Source organism: Scyliorhinus canicula, chromosome 31 (assembly GCF_902713615.1).
Source record: "Scyliorhinus canicula chromosome 31, sScyCan1.1, whole genome shotgun sequence".
Taxonomy (NCBI): domain Eukaryota; kingdom Metazoa; phylum Chordata; class Chondrichthyes; order Carcharhiniformes; family Scyliorhinidae; genus Scyliorhinus; species Scyliorhinus canicula.
Genome location: NC_052176.1, coordinates 9,469,361 through 9,489,588, shown reverse-complemented (window position 1 = coordinate 9,489,588; position 20,228 = coordinate 9,469,361). Strand labels below are relative to the sequence as shown.

The 20,228-nt window shown below is 46.8% G+C and overlaps 2 non-coding genes across 2 annotated transcripts; both read left to right on the top strand.

Moving 5' to 3' along the window:
* The first annotated feature begins 3,853 nt into the window (after nucleotides 1–3,853).
* trnas-gcu lies at nucleotides 3,854–3,935 on the top strand. The gene has a single exon. It is a non-coding gene; the product is annotated as a tRNA-Ser (tRNA).
* A 1,444-nt stretch (nucleotides 3,936–5,379) lies between these two features.
* Nucleotides 5,380–5,461, top strand: trnas-gcu. The gene has a single exon. It is a non-coding gene; the product is annotated as a tRNA-Ser (tRNA).
* Nucleotides 5,462–20,228: the final 14,767 nt, after the last annotated feature.

Below are 20,228 nucleotides of genomic sequence, written 5' to 3'. Positions count from 1 at the left end.
AGGGGCCATTTAACATTCAATCCTGTCTTCCATTCTCCTTGTAAATAACAAAAAAGGGGACCTCTAACTGTCTCTAACTACACTACACTCATGCTGCTTCTTAACCATCAAAGAACTTATCTTACAATACAAAAACCCAATAGCAGCATCACATTTTCTCTTATCGCGAACATTCATGAACAGAAAATAAGCTTTAATAATGAAACAACAACCGCGGAATTTAAAAAAAAAAAATGTTTTTTTTTAAATTTAGAGTACCCAATTATTTTTTCCAATTAAGGGGCAATTTAGCGTAGCAAATCCACCTATCCTGTCCTGCACATCTTTGGGTTGTGGGGGTGAAACCCACGCAGACACGGGGAGAATGTGCAAACTCCTCACAGACAGTGACCAAGGGCCAGGATTCGAACCCGGGTCCTCAGCGCCCTAGGCAGCAATGCTAACCACTGTGCCACCGTGCCGCCCAACCGCGGAATTTATTAAAGGAAAAGGTTCAGAAAGTTTGTGGGGTTTGCTGAAGTCCGAGGAAAGGGGCTCCAAAGGTGTGTACTGGAGGGCGGGAGGCTCTCCTTCTCCATTTCCGCAATCTGATTGTCTGGATGACACTGCACAATATGACTCCCACTGGGAAAGCCTCTGCTGTGTATCACAGGGAGTAACATTTAATGAGATTCTCACACCATGTGGGGGTATCGGTGGCTGGGTCTATGTGTTGTGTAGTGTCCGGGCTGGGGTTGTTGTTTTGGGTATTCGTGTTCGGGGCCTGTGTGGTGAGGGAGGTAGAGATAGGTAACACGTGCAACTGTACTGTTTCAGCGACGATCATGATCTTGATCATCAGGGTGGTCTTCATCTTGTTCAGGCTTTTCTCCATCTGAAAGTATCTTTGTATCTTCCTCGGGAGGAAGCATAATATCTGTTATTATCTTGTTGCTTAACATCTCGTCTGTCTGTCTGTTTCTCCTTAACGCCAGTATCCTGTTAGAATCGTCACCATATCAGCCTCCTTCATTTTTTTTAAACCAACAATTTGCGGAGACAAGACATCCGAAATGAAAAATTCTGTCACGGTGCGAGCACTCTCGCAGCCTGTGTTAGATGGGCTGAGTGGGTGGACAATTTCTCCGTCCTCTGCAAACTCGTTTCTAACCAAGTGATTCTGACATGTAAATAGTAGGTGGGGGGATAGCACCCGAAGGGTTGGTGGAAAGAGGCAAAGTTGTTGCAAAATGCATTCTTTAAACCACAGGAATGAAAAAGAACAGCAAATGAGTTTCGCAAACAATTCTCCGAATGTGGTGTGTATGATCCGTGGCAGGGTAAGAATGGGTGGAATCCCCGGGCAGGATGGTGACCAGTGCCGTTACTCCACTACCCCAGCTTGGCTGACCAGATGTATAGGGGGTCCTCAGGCAGGGCGGGGATAAGTGCCATATACTCCACTGCCTGAGTGACCTTCCAAGAGCGGTAAGAATTTGGAAATATATGGGCTCGAACAAACTTGTTTCCTTATCTGCCATGTGCGTCAGAAATTATTACTGTATCAGGAAATGATTCCTGAGTCTGACACACAAAAACGTACAATATTTAAAAGCAAACTAAAGAAGAAAAGCGGGCAGGTTCCATCAGATTATAGGACACCGTAAATCCCAATCGGTTCCTGTCACTAATCATCTGGACACCTCAAGATTCCATTCCAAAAAGGGTTTGAAAGGTGTTACCATGGTGGGAGTCAGACTCGAAGTCATCGCCATCTACCGGGTGCCAAACTCGCGTGTAGAGTTTTTGTGCTAACGCGGCGTGTGCCGATGTGGGGTCCATTTCATCATTCCGTGTCAGACGAGAGGAATTATCATGGTGCCAGTGTTTCCTTTTCCGTATGGCGGTCTGGGTAAGGGGGGTTGTCGCTATCGTCGGGTGGTGGGTCTGTTTCCGATGTGGGCAAATAAATGGTCACAAAGGGGCTGAACATATCCTGTCGGTGTCTCTGGGGCTGTAGAGACTGGGACCTGGTCTGAGTGTCCATTGTTCAGTTTTCCCAGGGGCTTCAGTTGCCCTGTCGCTGTCACTAGCAGCCGAATCAAGCTTCGGGGTGAAATTTGATTCTGGGCGCGGGATCAAGGTTGTGTCTCTGGACGTGTTGCTGCTGCTGGGGGAGTGGGGGATTGGGTTATCTGTGGGCGGGTCTTCATTGTGTGCAAACGCGCGAACGAGAGTTGGTGCGAGTGGCTGAACTGCGTTCCATAAACCTTAAGCTGAATTACATTGAACCATCCTGATTTTCCGTTCGGATACGTGATTTTATAAACTGATTTGCTTACTTTGTCCGAGTTTGAATAGGGGCCTGCAAACCCAGGGGAGAGAAATGAGCTGGGGTTGTATAAGCTGATCATTAATTGCTGTCCGACTGTATGCACTGTCGGGTGTACTGTCTTATCAAAGCAGGCCTTACTCTGCTTTTGTTTAGCGCCTAGTCGAACAGCTGCAGCGAATTGTGCTGCTTTAATATTTTCTACCATGTGCTGGACTGCTTTCTCATGGGTCAGGGCGGTGACTGCGGGGCTGGCCAAATCAAGCCCAAATAAATACTCGGTACCCTTCGTGGGCCGTCCTGTCATGAGGGTTTGGTGGGTATATCCTGTTGAACTCGACACTGTTTTCCTAACAAACATCAGTGCGAATTGGAGCGCTGCGTCCCATGTCATGTTGTGCTGCTGCACCATTTTTCTAAGTGTGGCCTTTAGTGACCAATTCATGTGTTCCACAGTGCATCATACCAAAATTAATAATAAATTCTGAGTTGGAAAACGTTCCTTTCCCTCCTTTTGAAACTCAGTATGTCGTGGAAAAGATAAGTTCAGAAAATATAGGAGCAGAATTAAGCCATTAGACCCATCCAGTCTGCTCCGCCATTCTATCATGGCTGATATGTTCCCCATCTGCTGCCGAACAATGTTACAGCTGAAGAGGTCGTTTGCGATATCATCCAGAGCACCTAAGACATGGCGCAGGAGCGGGTGTAGGCTATTTAGCCTCCTGAGTTATTCTTCAGCTACCCACAGGACAGTCCAGGTTACCGATTTCACTTCTCCCATAATTCTCTTCAGCCGCCTCTCTTGAATGAACCTCCTCCTGTTTGTACACTGGAGGTGTTCTTCGCCTACTTGTCTGTGAGAATATCGTATATTAAAGTTCTATTGAAGTAAAGGAGTTGTACCATTTGGTTCAGGAGATGCATTATAATCCATTGTGCTCTGCGCACCTTCCACGCTGATCCCATCCTGGCCTCAGCTCCACCGACCAGCCCGTTCTCCATATCCCTTCAACTCCTTACCAATAAAATATTCTCTAACTCCTCCTTAAATTAACTCACTCTTCCTGCATTCAGCGCACGCTGGGGAAGCGAATTCCACAGACTCACAACCCTTTGGATGAAGTAGTTTTTCCTGAAATCTTTTTTAAATACGCAATCTCATATTCTAAGAGCATGACCTCTGGTTTCAGAATCCCCACAAGAGGAAGGATCACCTCCAGGTGTACTTTCTCCATACCTTTTGACATCTGATACAGCTCAAATTGATAATTGCACATAAATTGTGAGGTTAAAAGCTGTTGGTGAGCCTTACACAATTTGAAACTCACCATGTCGCGGAAAAACATCCAATACAACTGGTACTGCGATGGCCGGGAATCAAGCCCAGATCAACTGCTTGGAAGGCAGCTATACTCACCACTATACCACCATCACTGCATTTCTAGACTTTGGCACCATGGTGAATAGAAAGAGGCAGATAATTTCCATCAGTTCATGGATGCTAACCGCAATTAGCCGTATTGATGTGCATGAATGTGGGACGAGGTGGCCGAGTGGTTAAGGCGATGGTCTGCTAATCCATTGTGCTCTGCACGCGTGTGTTCGAATCCCACCCTCATCAACTTTTCATCCAATTGCTCTCGCTAGTGTGGCTCATTTTCCAAGATGGATCTGCAATCACTGATGTGAAAATCTATTCCAAGTTGACAGGACAGATTGCATCGGGTTGGGTTCCAGGAGGGACGAACGGAGGCAGACGTGTTTGGTGCCGAACCGCTCATTGCCACCAGTTCTTCTTCAGCTACACACAGGACAGTCCAGGTTCCCGGTTTCACTTCTCCCAAAATTCTCTTCAGCCACCTCTCCTGGATGAACCTCCTCCTGTTTGTACACTGGAGTTGTTCTTCGGCTGTGAGAGGATCGTACATTCAAGTTCTATTAAAGTAAAGGAGGTGAACCATGTGGTTCAGGAGATGCACAATAATCCGTTGTGCTCTGCGCACGTGGATTCCAATCCCATCCTCGTCAAAAACGTGTCGGTTGTTTCTCTGTTTGTTCCACTTCATGAGGTTGAAGTACAAATGCTGCGTTTTGTTGCTTTTATGTAAGGTCTTGGCGGGTGGTGAATAGTCGAACACTGTTCATGTCGAAACCACAGTATTAAAAGCTGAGAAAGTTACTTATTTCACTCCCTGCCCTAATCACGCATAAATTTTGAGTTGGAAACCGTTTCCTTCCCTCCGTTTAAGCTCACGATGTCGTGAAAAAGATAAGTTCAGAAAATACAGGAGCAGAATTAAGCCATTAGACCCATCGGGTCTGCTCCGCCATTCTATCATGGCTGATATGTTCCCCATCTGCAACCTGCATTGTTACAGATGAAGAGGTCGATTGCGATATCAGCCTGATCGCCTTCTCCCAATCTGAAATGGCGCAGGAGCTGGAGTCGGCAATGTAGGCTCCTGAGCCTAACACCTTCCATGCAGATCCCATCCTGGCCTCAACTCCACCGTCCTGCCCGTTATCCATAACCTTTCAATCCTTACCAATAAAAAAAAATTCTAATCCTCCGTAAATTCACAACACATCCTGCATTCAGTGTACGCTGGGGTAGCGAATTCCACAGAATCACAACCCTCGGGAAGGAGTAGTTTTCCTCAAATCTTTTTTTAAATGCGCAATCTCTTATTCTAAGATCATGATCTCTGGTTTCAGAATGCCCCGCAGGAGGAAGCATCAACTCCAGGTCTACTTTCTCCAAAGCTTTTGACATCTAAGACATCACAATTTAGATAATTGCGCATAAATTCTGCACGAAAAACTGTTGGTTATTCTTCCTCAATTTGAAACTCACCATGTCGCACAAAAACATTCAGTACAACTGTTACTGCGATGGCCGGGAATGGAACACGAGTCAACTGCTTGGAAGGCAGCTATGCTCACCACTATACCACCATCGCTGCATGTCTGGATTTTAACCCCATGGTGAATAGAAAGAGGCAAATAATTTCCATCAGTTCATGGATGCTAACCGAAATTAGCAGTATTGATGTATAAGCATGTGGGACGAGGTGGCCGAGTGGTTAAGGCGATGGACTGCTAATCCATTGTGCTCTGCACGCGTGGGTTCGAATCCCATCCTCGTCGACTTTTCATCCACTGTTTCTCTGTCGTGGGGCTCATTTTTCCAAGATGGATCAGATTGCGTCGTGTTGGGTCCCAGGAGGGGCGAACAGAGTCAGACGATTTTGGGGCCGAACCGATCATTGCCACCAGTTTTTCTTCAGCTACCCACAGGCCAATCCAAGTTACCGGTTTCACTTCTCCCATAATTCTCTTCAGCCGCCTCTCTTGAATGAACCTCCTCCTGTCTGTACACTGGAGGTGATCTTCGGCTACTTATCTGTGACAAGATCGTATATTAAAGTTCTATTAAAGTAAAGGAGGTGCACCATGTGGTTCAGGAGATACACAATAACCCATTGTGCTCTGCGCAAGTGGAATCCGATCCCATCCTCGTGAAAAACGTGTCTGTTGTTTGCCTGTTTGTTCCACTTCATGAGGATCAAGTACAAATGCTGCGATTTTTATCTTTTATTTAAGGGCTTGGCGGGTGGTGAATAGTCGAACACTGTCCATGTCGAAACCACATTATCAAAAGCTGAGAAAGTTACATACTTCGCTCCCTGACTTAATCGCGCATTAATTCTGAGTTGGAGACCGTTTCTTTCCCTCAGTTTGAAACTCACGATGTCGTGGAAAAGATATGTTCAGAAAATATAGGAGCAGAATTAAGCCATTAGACCCATCGAGTCTGCTCCGCCATTCTATCATGGCTGATATGTTCCGCATCTGCTACCTACAGTGTTACAGATGAAGAGGTCGATTGCGATATCAGCCAAAGCACCTACTCCCCATAATACATGGCGTAGGAGCGAGGGTAGGCTATTTAACCTCCTGAGGTCTTCTTCGGCTACCCACAGGACAGTCCAGGTTACCGGTTTCACTTCTTCCATAATTCTCTTCAGCCACCTCTCTTGAATGAACCTCCTCCTGTTTGTACACTGGATGTGTTCTTCAGCTACTTGTCTGTGAGAATATCATATATTAAAGTTCTATTGAAGTAAAGGAGTTGTACCATTTGGTTCAGGAGATGCATAATAATCCATTGTGCTCTGCGCACCTTCCATGCTGATCCCATCCTGGCCTCAGCTCCACCGGCTTGCCCGTTCTCCATATCCCTTCAACTCCTTACCAATAAAATATTCTCTAACTCCTCCTTAAATTAACTCACTCTTCCTGCATTCAGCGCACGCTGGGGTAGCGAATTCCACAGACTCACAACCCTTTGTAAGAAGTATTTTCTTCTGAAATCTTTTTTAAATACGCAATCTCTTATTCTAAGATCATGACCTCTGGTTTCAGAATGCCCAACAAGAGGAAGCATCAACTCCAGGTCTACTTTCTCCATACCTTCCGACATCTAATACATCTCAATTAGATAACTGCGCATACATTCTGTGGTAAAAACTATTGATCAGTCTTCCTCAGTTTGAAACTCACGATGTCGCGCAAAAATAACCAATACAACTATTACTGCGATGGCCGGGAATCGAACGTGGGTCAACTGCTTGGAAGGCAGTTATGCCCACCGCGGTACCTCCATTGCTGCATTTCTAGATTGTGGCACGATGGTAAATAGAAAGAGGCAGATAATTCCCATCAGTTCATGGATGCTAACTGAAATTAGAGGTATTGATGCGTAAAAATGTGGGACCGAGGGACCGAGTGGCCGAGTGGTTTTGGCGATGGGCTGCTAATCCATTGTACTCGTCACCCGCGGGTTCGAATCCAATCTTCGTCGATTTTTCATCCACTGTTTCTCGGTAGTGCGGCTCATTTTTCCAAGATGGATCTTCAATCACTGATGTGACAATCTGTTCCAAGTTGTCAGGACAGATTGCATAGAGTTGGGTTCCAGGAGGGACGAAACGGAGGCAGTCGAGTTTGGTGCCGAATCGCTCATTGCCCCCAGTTCTTCTTCAGCTACCCACAGGACAGTCCAGGTTACCTGTTTCACTTCTCCCATAATTCTCTTCAGCCACCTCTCCTGGATGAACCTCCTCCTGTTTGTACACTGGAGGTGTTCTTCGGCTACTTGTCTGTGAGAAGATCGTATATTAAAGTTCTATTAAAGTAAAGGAGGTGAACCATGTGGTTCAGGAGATGCACAATAAACCATTGTGCTCTGCGCACCTGGATTCCAATCCCATCCTCGTCAAAACCTGGCTGTTGTTTGTCTGTTTGTTCCACTTCAGGAGGATCAAGAAAAAATGCTCCGATTTTTAGCTTTTAATTAAGGGCTTGGCGGGAGGTGAATAGTCGAACACTGACCATGTCGAAACAACATTATAAGAAGTTGAGAAAGTTACTTATGAACTTTACTATGTTGTAATATATCATGCTGTCTCCTTCATTCGTGGGACTAATGCCGGGATGAGGCTGCAAGAAAGATTCTGATAGGTATTTGCTGCAAAGCAAACAGAAACGTGCGTAATGTTTATTCTTGGTGAGTGAGAATGTTAAAAAACTGAGAATAGCCTCGATTCCTCGACCACGGGGTAACAGCACAGCACCGTTCCGCTTCGGCACTCTGCTCCTCAAACCAGGAGCTGCGTCATTACTGCCCTGCGATAGCCAGACAACTATTCACTTCCTCATTTGTTCTTTCAACAAGAACACACGTTTGAGCACACTGATTCTGGTCAGCATCGTTCAGATATGTCAGATATGTCCGTGGTCTCTCAATACCTTCGTGGATAACGCGACTGGTCTGGCTACATCTGTGGAGCGAGAAAAACAGTTCCAGTTCCAAATCCAGGATGACCCTGCTTCCCATTCTCTGTTTCCATATCCACAGCTGCTGCCAGCCTGTTGAGATTTTCCAGCATTTTCTGTTTTTACGACGGGACTACACGTCATCTCTAGGCGACTGACATGGACACGGTGGGCGGAATGGACGAACCATTAATCTGGAATCTTTATGATTCTGTCAACAACAATGCAAGATCAGAGCAACGTGAAGTATCCAATTGGAGAGTTGCATCCTGGCGATTGGAATCTCTCTCCCCCGCAGTTTCCGATGCTGCTTTTACAGACGAAGAACCCCTCCAGTGGACAAACAGGAGGAAATTCATTGTTGAGGCGGCAGAGGAGGATTATGGAAGAGGTCAACTGAGTCACCTCGACTGTACTGTGGGAAGCTGAAGAACAGGTGTCGAGGAGCAGTTATGCCCCAAACACGTTCTTACCTCCTTTTCCTCCAAACTGCCCTCGAGTTCAGTCAATGGCACCATATCGATAACAGAGATGTTAAAAAGTGCTTTGCTGGGCTTGTCCGGGATTTGAACCCGGGACCTCTCACATTTTACCGCAGCAGAAGACCCTAAGTGAGAATCATACGCCTGGACCAACGAGCCAGACGGCGATCATGTCCCGCTGAAACCATCTTACCATTGCCTCCCAAAGCAAAGCTTATTTTGTCAACTCAATGGGCTTCTTAATTCCTGTTGAATTTGGTTTGATTGTTAAAGTAACATCAAAATAAACTCTTTTTTGTCCCTTGCTTTTCTTATCGGGATCATTGGGTCAATTTGGTTCTTTCTGGTATGATGGCCTCCACTCGAACAGAACAATAGACATACGGGACCAGTCATTATAAATGGAAGAATGGACCACAAGGGCAATGCCGCAATGGAGATTCTTCATCAAATCCTGAAAGAGCAATTGAAAATGTTGGGGAACTCGGCTGGTCTGGCAACATCTATGGAGAGAGAAAAACAGTTTCAGTTCCAAACCCAGTATGACCCTGCTTCCCATTCTCTGTTTCCCTCTCCACAGCTGCTGCCAGCCTGTTGAGATTTTCCAGCATTTTCTGTTTTTATCACGGGAATACACGCCAGCTGCAGGCGACTGACTTGGACACGGTGGGCGGAATGGACTCACACTGATCTGTAACCATTCTATGATTCAAGAAACGAGAGTGTAAAATCTGAGCAACGTGAAGTATCCAATTGGAGAGTTGCATCCTGGCGATTGGAATCTCTCTCCCCCGCTGCTTCTGGTGCTGCTTTCACAGACAAGTAGCCGAAGAACCCCTCCTCTGAATCCATCCTCGTCGATGATCCCTTCGCTACTTCTCCGCATTGGGCCACTTATTGAGGGTGACCTGATGATTCGTTTAGTGTATCCGTAACTAGGATGAAGTTTAGATTCGGATTTCAACAGGCCAGAGGAGTGAATCGTCTTGCACCATTCTCTATACCGATATTCCTAATCTGGGCAGCAGGGTAGCACAAGTGGCTAGCACTGTGGCATCACAGCGCCAGGGTCTCTGGTTCGATTCCCCGCAGAGTCACTGCCTATGTATAGTCTGCACGTTCTCCCCGTGTCTGCGTGGCTTTCCTCCGGGTGCTCCGGTTTCCCACAGTCCAAAGACGTGTAGGTTGGGTGGATTGGCCATGATAAATTGCCCTTAGTCTCCAAAAACGCTAGAAGTGTTATTGTGTTACGGCGCTCGGGGAGGGGATAGAGCGAGGGCTTAAGGGTGGGTCAGTGCAGACTTGATGGGCCAAATGGCCTCCTTCTGCACTGTACGTTCTGTGTTCTAATCCTCTGTCTGATAATCGATTTAAATGAGGACTCCAGCTTTGGGTAGTTTGGCATGGTGAAAACATGCGGCTTCCGAAGCTCCAAAACAGACGCCAGCTTCATCTGGGGCATTTCTGGCAGTTTTCGTCTTTCCAGATCCGGACGCCCAGCCGTGAAAAAATATTCATCAGATGATCTCATTACACTGTAAGACGTAGGAGCAGAAGGAGCCCATGCGGCCCATCCTGTCTCCACCATTCAACCAGATGATGGCTGACCTGATATAATCCTCAAACCCACTTTCCCGCCTCATCCCCATAATCCTTGATTCCCTTACTGATTATCAGCCTCTATATCAGCCTTGAACATATTAACTGACCCAGCCTCCACAGCACTTTTCGGTTAAAAAAAAAACATATTTCCACAGATACACTATACTCTAAGAAACAAATACTCATCATTTCTGGTTTAAATGGGCGACCCTTACTCTGCGATCATTCCCTCTGGTCCTAGACTCTCCCACATGGAGAAACAACCTCTCAGCATCCACCCTGTCAACTCCCTGAAAATCTATTCATTCAGTGAATTTGAATGGTGGGATTTGTTCCGCGTCCCAAAGGTTATTTCGGGCGTCTGGATTCCCAATCCAGTGACATGATCTTTCATCCATCTGAACGAAAAGCAGTTGATACAGCTCATTATTAAACATTTTGGGCCAGTGGGCCAATGAATGGCAGATGGAGTTTAATTTGGATAAATGTAGCGTGATCCATTTTGGTCGATCCAATCAGGGCAGGACCAACTCAGTTAAAGGCAGGGAGTTGGGTAGAGTTACAGAACAAAAAGATCAAGGCGTACAGGTCCATAGCTTCTTGAAGATGGAGTGGTAGTTGAACAGAATGGTGAAGAAGGCATTTAGCATGCTAGGTGTTTTTGGTCAGAATATTGAATACAGGAGTTGGGACGTCTTGTGGAAGTTTTACAAGACATTGGTTGGACCACACATGGAGGACTGTGTTCAGTTATGGTCACCTATTATAGGAGGTTATTGTTAAACTAGAAAGAGTGCAGAATAAATATACGAGGATGCTACCAGGACTTGGTAGTGTGAGTTATAAGGAGAGGCTGGATAGGCTGGGACTTTTCCCCCGGAGGTCTATAAAATAATGAGGGGCATAGATCAGGGAGATAGTCGACATATTTCCCCAAAAGTAGAGAAGACTAGACCTAGAGGTAATATGTATAAGGTGAGAGGGGAGAGATACAAATTAGACCAGACAGGACATTCCTTCACGCTGAGGGTGGTGAACATCTAGAACGGGCTGCCAGAGGCAGTGGCAGGGGCGTGTGCAATTTAATATTTTAAAAAGCAGTGAGACAGTTACATGGGCAGGGTGGGTAGAGAGGGATATGGGCCAAATACGGGCAAGTGGGACTAGCTTAGTGATAGAAACTTGGCAGCATGGTCAAGCCGGGCCGAAGGGCCTGTTTTCATGCTGTAAACATCTATGACTCTGTGACTCCATTTGTCGTCCTGAGGACATTAGAATTGCCTCCACAGAATTGGATAGAACCGATTGATACATAATATTTTATTCTACACTTTATCCAAATCAAACAGATATTGTGGATTCACTCGGGGCTAAACAAAATACAAAGATGACAGAGAATGGAATGAACAAAGTTACAAGAAACCCCTGCAATGTTTGGATGGAAAGGTGGAACTTTGAGCTGAGGGGGGAAAATTCGCCTGTCAGAAAGTTCCACCGGATTTCTGTATAAAACGACCACGGCAGGACTCGAACCTGCAATCTTCTGATATCGTTACGAAGATTCATCGAAATCAGACGCCTTATCCATTAGGCGACCTGGCTACCGGCTGCAATATGCGAACCAATGTTTATCCCATGTGAATAAATAGTGCGATTATATGTGTTTCATTTCTCTTGTTTGGTGATCCGCTATTTCCCAGATTCCAGAAAATACAAGGGAAAGCTTCAGCTGCCGGGAATGGTCATTTTCAAAGTGGAAAAAGCCCTTCACTGTGTGAGCTGTGAAGATTCATGGAGGCTCGGGGACTCTCAGGCCGGGCAGGGATCTTTAACCGGCTCCATTCACAGGAAAAGTGACTTCAGTTTCCACAATAACAATGACAAAGAATGATCGGACTCGAAACGTTAGCTCTTTTCTTTCCCTACAGATGCTGACAGACTTGCTGAGATTTTCCAGCATTTTCCCTTTCGTTTCAGATCCCAGCACCTGGGGACAGCACAGAACAGTCCCTTCGGCCCTCAATGTTGTGCCGAGCAATGATCACCTCACTCAAACCCACATATTCACCCCATACCCTTAACCCAACAACCCCCCCCCCCCCCTCCGGCTGAAACTGTACAAGGTGCAAGTGACACCACACCTGGAATATTGTCTGCAGTTTTCATCCACTGATTTTAGGAAATATATACTGGCATTTAGGGGGACTAAAGAAACCTTTTCACAGATTAATCCTGGGTTTGGATGGGTTTTCTGGTGAGGAATGATTGACTAGGTTGTGCCTGCACCCATCGGAGTTGAGAGGTATGAGGAGCGGCCTTACTGAGACATATAGGACTCGTTGATGGTTGATAGGATTCATGGTGAGAGAATGTTTCCTCTTGTGGACGATTCTCGGACCAGAGGACATAATCTGTGAGTGAGGGAGTAGGCCATTTAAAACAGAGATTAGGAGGAATTAATTCTCTAACCGGGAAGTGAATCTATGGAATTCTTTACCGCAGAGGCGTGAGGAGGTTGGGTCGTTAAGTATGTTCAAGGGTGAGATAGATTTTGAATCAGGAAGGGAATCAAAGCGATGGCCAACAAGAGGCTGTTTAGCACAACGCTAAATCGCTGGCTTTGAAAGCAGACCAAGTAGGCTAGCAGCACGGGTCGATTCCCGTAACAGCCCCCTCGGACAGGCGCCGGAATGTGGCGACTAGGGGCTTTTCACATTAACTTCATTTGAAGCCTACTCGTGACCCAAGCGATTTTCATTTCCTTTCATTTTCAAGTGTGCTGCATGGTAGCACAGCGGCAGGGTTGGATTTCCGCTTGGGTCTGCACATCGTCTGCACGTTCTCTCCGTGTCTGCGTGGGTTTCCTCCGGGTGCTCCAGTTTCCTCCCACAAGTCCCGAAAGACTTGCTGTTCGGTAATTTGGACATTGTGAATTCTCCCTCAGTGGATCTGAACAGTGGCGACTGGAGGATTTTCGCAGTACCTTCATTGCGGTGATCATGTAAGCCGACTGGTGACAATAAAGATTATTATCAATAATTGGAGTTGAGCATCATCGTATCAGATCAGTGTTGATCTCCATGACTCGTGGAGCAGACTCGGTATAGGCTTTATGGTCCAACATCCCTCAGCAAGGACGGTTGAGCCGGGACACTTACACTGAAGTTCCCCAAGGATGCATCAGCGAGGAACATCCTGGATGCTGTTTGAAAGGACGACATAAATGGATGAGGTAAATAGTTGAATTGGAGGGCGACTGGCAGGGCGATGGGGCCCGTGCAGGGTAGCGGCAGTAGGATGGAGGGACGTGGTGTCAGCAAGGTTATAGGGGTGAATGGGCTATGGTGGGATAGGGGAGGAGGTGAGGGTTGTACCAGCGAGGGGTCGTGAAGGTGCTGATGAATGCGTATTTATTTGGGCCTTAGTGGGGGAGGGGTCATACTGGAGGGCTGTATTGCAGAAAGCGGGTTCGGTTGGCGAGGTTTATGACCGTGCATGGTTGGATTGGGGTTGGGAGGGGAGTGGTCCCGAGGGCGACCCGAAACGGAGGATGGGATCACAAAAGAAAGGGTTTTCAGACAGGAGTTTCGACCGGACCGGTTTATCGATGGGTTTCGGTCTCTCCGCGCACATTGCCCGATGGAGGATCAGGAATGTGGGAAAATGGCCTGATGGACGTGTCAGTGGAACTGGTGTTAGGAAGATTTGGTTCGGTCAGTTCTATCAGGAGGCGGTGGTCGTATGTGGTTGGAGGAGTTGGGACAGAGAGCAGATTCAGGACGGGTAGATTTGGAGCACAGTGGGGTGTGTGGGAGAGAGGGAGGTGTCAGGGGTGGGGCTGGATCTAGGTTTTGATATCGTTACTGTGGTGTTGGATGGGATGTGTTGTCCCTTCTAAATCTCTGAGTAACCACCTGCATAAAGCGGTCCTAAACCATCGGAAATTTGGCATTTCAATCGCGTCGCCCGATTGTTGAAAACCCACCGCAATTATTCTGAGAAAAGCAGCGCTTCCGGAAAATTGCAGTGTCAGCCCTTATATTGGAACTTCCCAGAGGGATACCCCGGCATCTCACTTACTTATGCCCTAAATGCAAAGATGGAGAGTCAGTAAATTATGGGTGAATGAGTCTCTCTATAACTACAGATTTTACCTATCCCGCTTGGTGGACTGGGTCATTCAAAGTGCAAACTCTCTCAATCAGTCATCCTTTCTTTTTCACAATATCTGTTGGAATAATAACCATTCCCGGAGTACGTGTGGGACTGAACAGTGAAGCTTGCTTCCAAGGTAACGTTGAAAGCCGATATCAGTAGGGATTTGTAGAATAACCTTGCTTGGTGTATTTTAGAAGCCGATGCCACATACAGCTTCCTGGAGGGCGGCTAAAAGATCGATTATTTTCCAAAAGGGATCTGTCACTTTAAAAATAAGGAATATTTATCCTGCAATTGTCAGGTCCCTATTGAATTCAACACTGAGGTTAGATTTTCTAATTGTCGGTCTAGATATGAATAAGGGAGTTGTTTGAACAGTGGTTAGCACTGCTACCTGACACCGCCCGGTGCCCGGCTATCGTTCCTTTTATTGAAATAATTGTAATGCACACATTCCCCCCCAATTATGTTGCAGTTCACCGTGGCCGATTCACCGACCCTGCACTTTTGGAGTGTGAGGCTGATACTGAAACATTCATGTGGAGAATGTGCAAACTTCACAGAAACAGTGATCCGGGACCAGGATCAAATTCGGGTCCTTCGCGCCGTGAGGCGCCAGTGCTAACAACTACACCACTATTCTGCCTGGATCTGGCACGGTTCCGACCTTGGATGACTGTCTGCAGTTTATACGTTCTGTCTCTCTGAGATTGTTACCTCCGGGTGCTCCGGTTTCCTCCCATAGTCAAAAGATGTGAAGACCAGGTTATTGTCGAGCGATGTTCAGGTTATGTGGGGTTACGGGGATACGGAAAGGGAGAGGAGCCAGGGTGGATGCACCCAGAGGATAGGTGTGGACTCGATGGGCGGATAGACCTCCTTTAGCACTGTACCGATTCAGTGCTTCTATTCTATTGTTCTAACTGTTAAGCCGTCTGATTTAGGTAACATTTTAGAGTATCGTGTTCCGTTCTGGGCAATATACGTCCTGGATGATGAGATTGCTGCAGAGGAAATGTAACATTCATTCTCCAAATGTTCCTGGGGCTCTGAGGGACACATTATGTGGGACGCTCTGTGACAGCGTTGCATTTAGTGGGATGTTTGAGATTGAGATATGTTTTGATTTCAGATCTATTCTTCTAACAATAACTCCAAGGAGAAAGACATATCTTTTTGTGAATGGAAAGGTGTGGTCCTCGATCTCATCGGCTTAACATCAGAAGCAAGCCATCCAGGAGAAGGGAGAGGACACATTTTTTTTTTCAAAAAAGAGTGGTGCATTGCAATCCACCTATTGGCAATGGCGGGCACATTGAGCATAACCACTCCACCTAGTCTGCACATCTCTCAACACTGAGGGGTCATTTAAGCAGGGCCAATCCCTGCGGGAGAATCCAGCTAAGAAGGTTATGGTGCGCTGGTCCGAGGAGACAGAAGAGCTCTTACGTGACTGCTTAGAGACAGTGGATTAGTCCATATTTAAGAAGTCAGCGACTAACTTAAATGAGTATGCCACCACCGTCACAGACTTCATCAGCAAATGTGTGGACGACTGCGTGCCAAAGAAAGCAGTACGTACGTTCCCCAACCGGAAACCATGGCTCAACCGGGAGATTGACTCCCTACTGAAGGACAGATCTGAGGCGTTCAAGGCAGACGACCCTGCCCTATACAAGAAATCCAGGTACGACCTCCGCAAAGCCATCCGAGATGCCAAGAGAGAATATCAAACTAAGCTAGAGTCACAGACAGACTCTCGGCGGTTGTGGCAAGGACTAAACAACATAACGGGCTACAAAGCGAAGCCGAGCAGTATCTCTGGCAGCAGCGCACCCCTCCCCGATGAACTTAATGCATTCTATGCTCGGTTTGAGCAGGTAACCAAAAATCCGCTGTCGAGTGCCCCAGCAGCCCATAATTCACCTATACCCACCATCACAGTTTCCGAAGTCAGATTGGCCTTCCTGAAAGTGAACCCACGGAAGGTGATGGCCCCGGACAAGATCCCTGGTCGTGCACTCAGAGCCTGCGCAGACCAGCTGGCAGAGGTATTCACAGACTCTCTTTAACCTATCCCTACTCCACTCCGAGGTCCCCACCTGCTTCAAGAAGACCACCATCATACCGGGACCAAAGAAGAACCAGGGAACGTGCCTCAATGACTACCGCCCGGTGGCCCTGACGTCAGTTGTAATGAAGTGCTTCGAGAGGCTGATCATGAAGCGCATCACCTCCATACTCCCGGAACGCCTTGCCACACTTCAATTCGCATACCGTCGCAACCGGTCCACATCAGACGCCATTTCCCTGGCCCTACACACATCCCTAGAGCATCTCGAAAACAAGGACTCCTACATCAGACTCCTATTTATTGACTACAGCTCCGAATCCAACACCATAATCCCAGCCAAGCTCATATCAAAGCTCCAAAACCTAGGACTTGGCTCTCCACTCTGCAACTGGATCCTTGACTTTCTGACCAACAGACCACAGTCAGTAAGAATGAACACTAACACCTCCTCCACAATAGTCCTCAATACCGGTGCCCCGCAAGGCTGCGTACTTAGCCCGCTACTCTACTCCCTGTACACACACGACTGCGTGGCAAAACTTGGTTCCAACTCCATCTACAAGTTTGCTGATGATACGACCATAGTGGGCCGGATCTCGAATATCGACGAGTCCGAATACAGGAGGGAGGTAGAGAACCTAGTGGAGTGGTGTAACAACAACAATCTCTCCCTCAATGCCAGCAAAACTAAAGAGCTGGTCATCGACTTCAGGAAGCAAAGTACTGTACACACCCCTGTCAGCATCAATGGTGCCCACGATGTTGCGCCAAACTTTTGTCCTAGGTTAATCATAGAATTTTGGACAATTTTTCATGGCCAATCCACCCAACCTGCACATCTTTGGACTGTGGGAGGAAACCGGAGTACCCGGAGGAAACCCATGCAGTCACGGGGAGGATGTGCAGACCACACAGACAGTGACCCAAGTCGAAATCGAACTTGGGACCCTGGAGCTGTGAAGCAATAGTGCTATCCACAATGCTACCGTGCTGCCCTTAAGAAGTTAACCTACACTCCATTATTCTACCCTAATCCAAGTACCTATCCAATAGCCGCTTGAAGGTCCCTAACTTTTCCGACTCAACTACTACCACAGGCAGTGCATTCCATGCCCCCACTACTCTCTGGGTAAAGAACCTACCTCTGACATCCCCTCTATATCTTCCACCATTTATCTTAAGTTTATGTCCCCTTGTAATGGTGTGTTCCACCCGGGGAAAAAGTCTCTGACTGTCTACTCTATCTATTCCCCTGATCATCTTATAAACCTCTATCAAGTGGTCCCTCATCCTTCTCCGTTCTAATGAGAAAAGGCCAAGCACCCAACCTTTCCTCGTATGACCTACTCTCCATTCCAGGCAACATCCTGGTAAATCTCCTTTGCACCTTTTCCAAAGCTTTCACATCCTTCCTAAAGTGAGGTGACCAGAACTGCACACAATACTCCAAATGTGGCCTGACCAAGGTTTTGTACAGCTGCATCATCACCTCACGGCTCTTAAATTCAATCCCTCTGCTAATGAACGCTAGCACACCATAGGCCTTCTTCACAGCTCTATCCACTTGAGTGGCAACTTTCAAAGAGCTATGAACATAGACCCCAAGATCTCTCTGCTCCTCCACATTGCCAAGAACCCTACCATTAACCCTGTATTCTGCATTCAGATTTGTCCTTCCAAAATGGACAACCTCACACTTGTCAGGGTTAAACTCCATCTGTCACTTCTCAGCCCAGCTCTGCATTCTATCTATGTCTCTTTGAAGCCGACAACAGCCCTCCTCACTATCCACAACTCCACCAATCTTCGTATCATCTGCAACTTTACTGACCCACTCTTCAACTCCCTCATCCAAGTCGTTACTGAAAATCACAAACAGCAGAGGACCCAGAACTGATCCCTGCGGTACGCCACTGACAACTGGGCTCCAGGCTGAATATTTGCCATCCACCACCACTCTCTGTCTTCTATCGGTTAGCCAGTTTATTATCCAACTGGCCAAATTTCCCACTATCCCATGCCTCCTTACTTTCTGCATAAGCCTACCATGGGGAACCTTATCAAATGCTTTACTAAAATCCATGTACACTACATCCACTGCTTTACCTTCATCCACATGCTTGGTCACCTCCTCAAAGTATTCAATAAGACTTGTAAGGCAAGACCTACCCCTCACAAATCCGTGCTGACTATCCCTAATCAGGCAATGCCTTTCCAGATGCTCAGAAATCCTATCCCTCAGTGCCCTTTCCATTACTTTGCCTACCACCGAAGTAAGACTAACTGGCCTGTAATTCCCAGGGTTATCCCTATTCCCTTTTTTGAACAGTGGCACGACATTCGCCACTCTCCAATCCTCTGGTACCACCCCTGTTGACAGCGAGGACGAAAAGATCATTGCCAACGGCTCTGCAATTTCATTTCTTGCTTCCCATAGAATCCTTGGATATATCCCGTCAGGCCCGGGGGACTTGTCTATCCTCACGTTTTTCAAAACGCGCAACACATCTTCCTTCCTGACAAGTATCTCCTCAAGCTTATCAGTCTGCTTCACACTGTCCTCTCCAACAATATGGCCCCTCTCGTTTGTAAATACTGAAGAAAAATACTTGTTCAAGACCTCTCCTATCTCTTCAGACTCAATACACAATCTCCCGCTACTGTCCTTGATCGGACCTACCCTCGCTCTAGTCATTCTCATATTTCTCACATATGTGTAAAAGGCCTTGGGGTTTTCCGTGATCCTACCCGCCAAAGATTTTTCATGCCCTCTCTTAGCTCTCCTAATCCCTTTCTTCAGTTCCCTCCTGACTATCTTGTATATCTCCAGCGCCCTGTCTGAACCTTGTTTATTCAGCCTTACATAAGTCTCCTTCTTCCTCTTAACATGACATTCAACCTCTCTTGTCAACCGTGGTTCCCTCACTCGACCATCTCTTCCCTGCCTGACAGGGACATACATATCAAAGACACACAGTACCTGTTCCTTGAACAAGTTCCACATTTCACTTGTGTCCTTCCCTGACAGCCTATGTTCCCAACTTCTGCACTTCAATTCTTGTCTGACAGCATTGTATTTACCCTTCCCCCAATTATAAACCTTGCCCTGTTGCTCGCACCTATCCCTCTCCATTACTAATGTGAAAGTCACAGAATTGTGGTCACTACCTCCAAAATGCTCCCCCACTAACAAATCTATCACCTGCCCTGGTTCATTACCAAGTACTAAATCCAATATGGCCTCCCCTCTGGTCGGACAATCTACATACTGTGTTAGAAAAGCTTCCTGGACACACTGCACAAACACTACCCCATCCAAACTATTTGATCTAAAGAGTTTCCACTCAATGTTTGGGAAGTTGAAGTCGCCCATGACTACTACCCTGTGACTTCTGCACCTTTCCAAAATCTGTTTCCCAATCTGTTCCTCCACATCTCTGCTGCTATTGGGGGGCCTATAGAAAACTCCCAACAAGGTGACTGCTCTTTTCCTATTTCTAACTTCAACCCATATTACCTCAGTAGGCAGATCCCCCTCGAACTGCCTTTCTGCAGCTGTTATACTATCTCTAATTAACAATGCCACCCCCCTCCACCTCTTTTACCATCCTCACTAATCTTGTTGAAACATCTATGACCAGGGACCTCAAACAAACATTTCTGCCCCTCTTCTATCCAAGTTTCCGTGATGGCCACCACATCGTAGTCCCAAGTACAGATCCATGCCTTAAGTTCACCCACCTTATTCCTGATGTTTCTT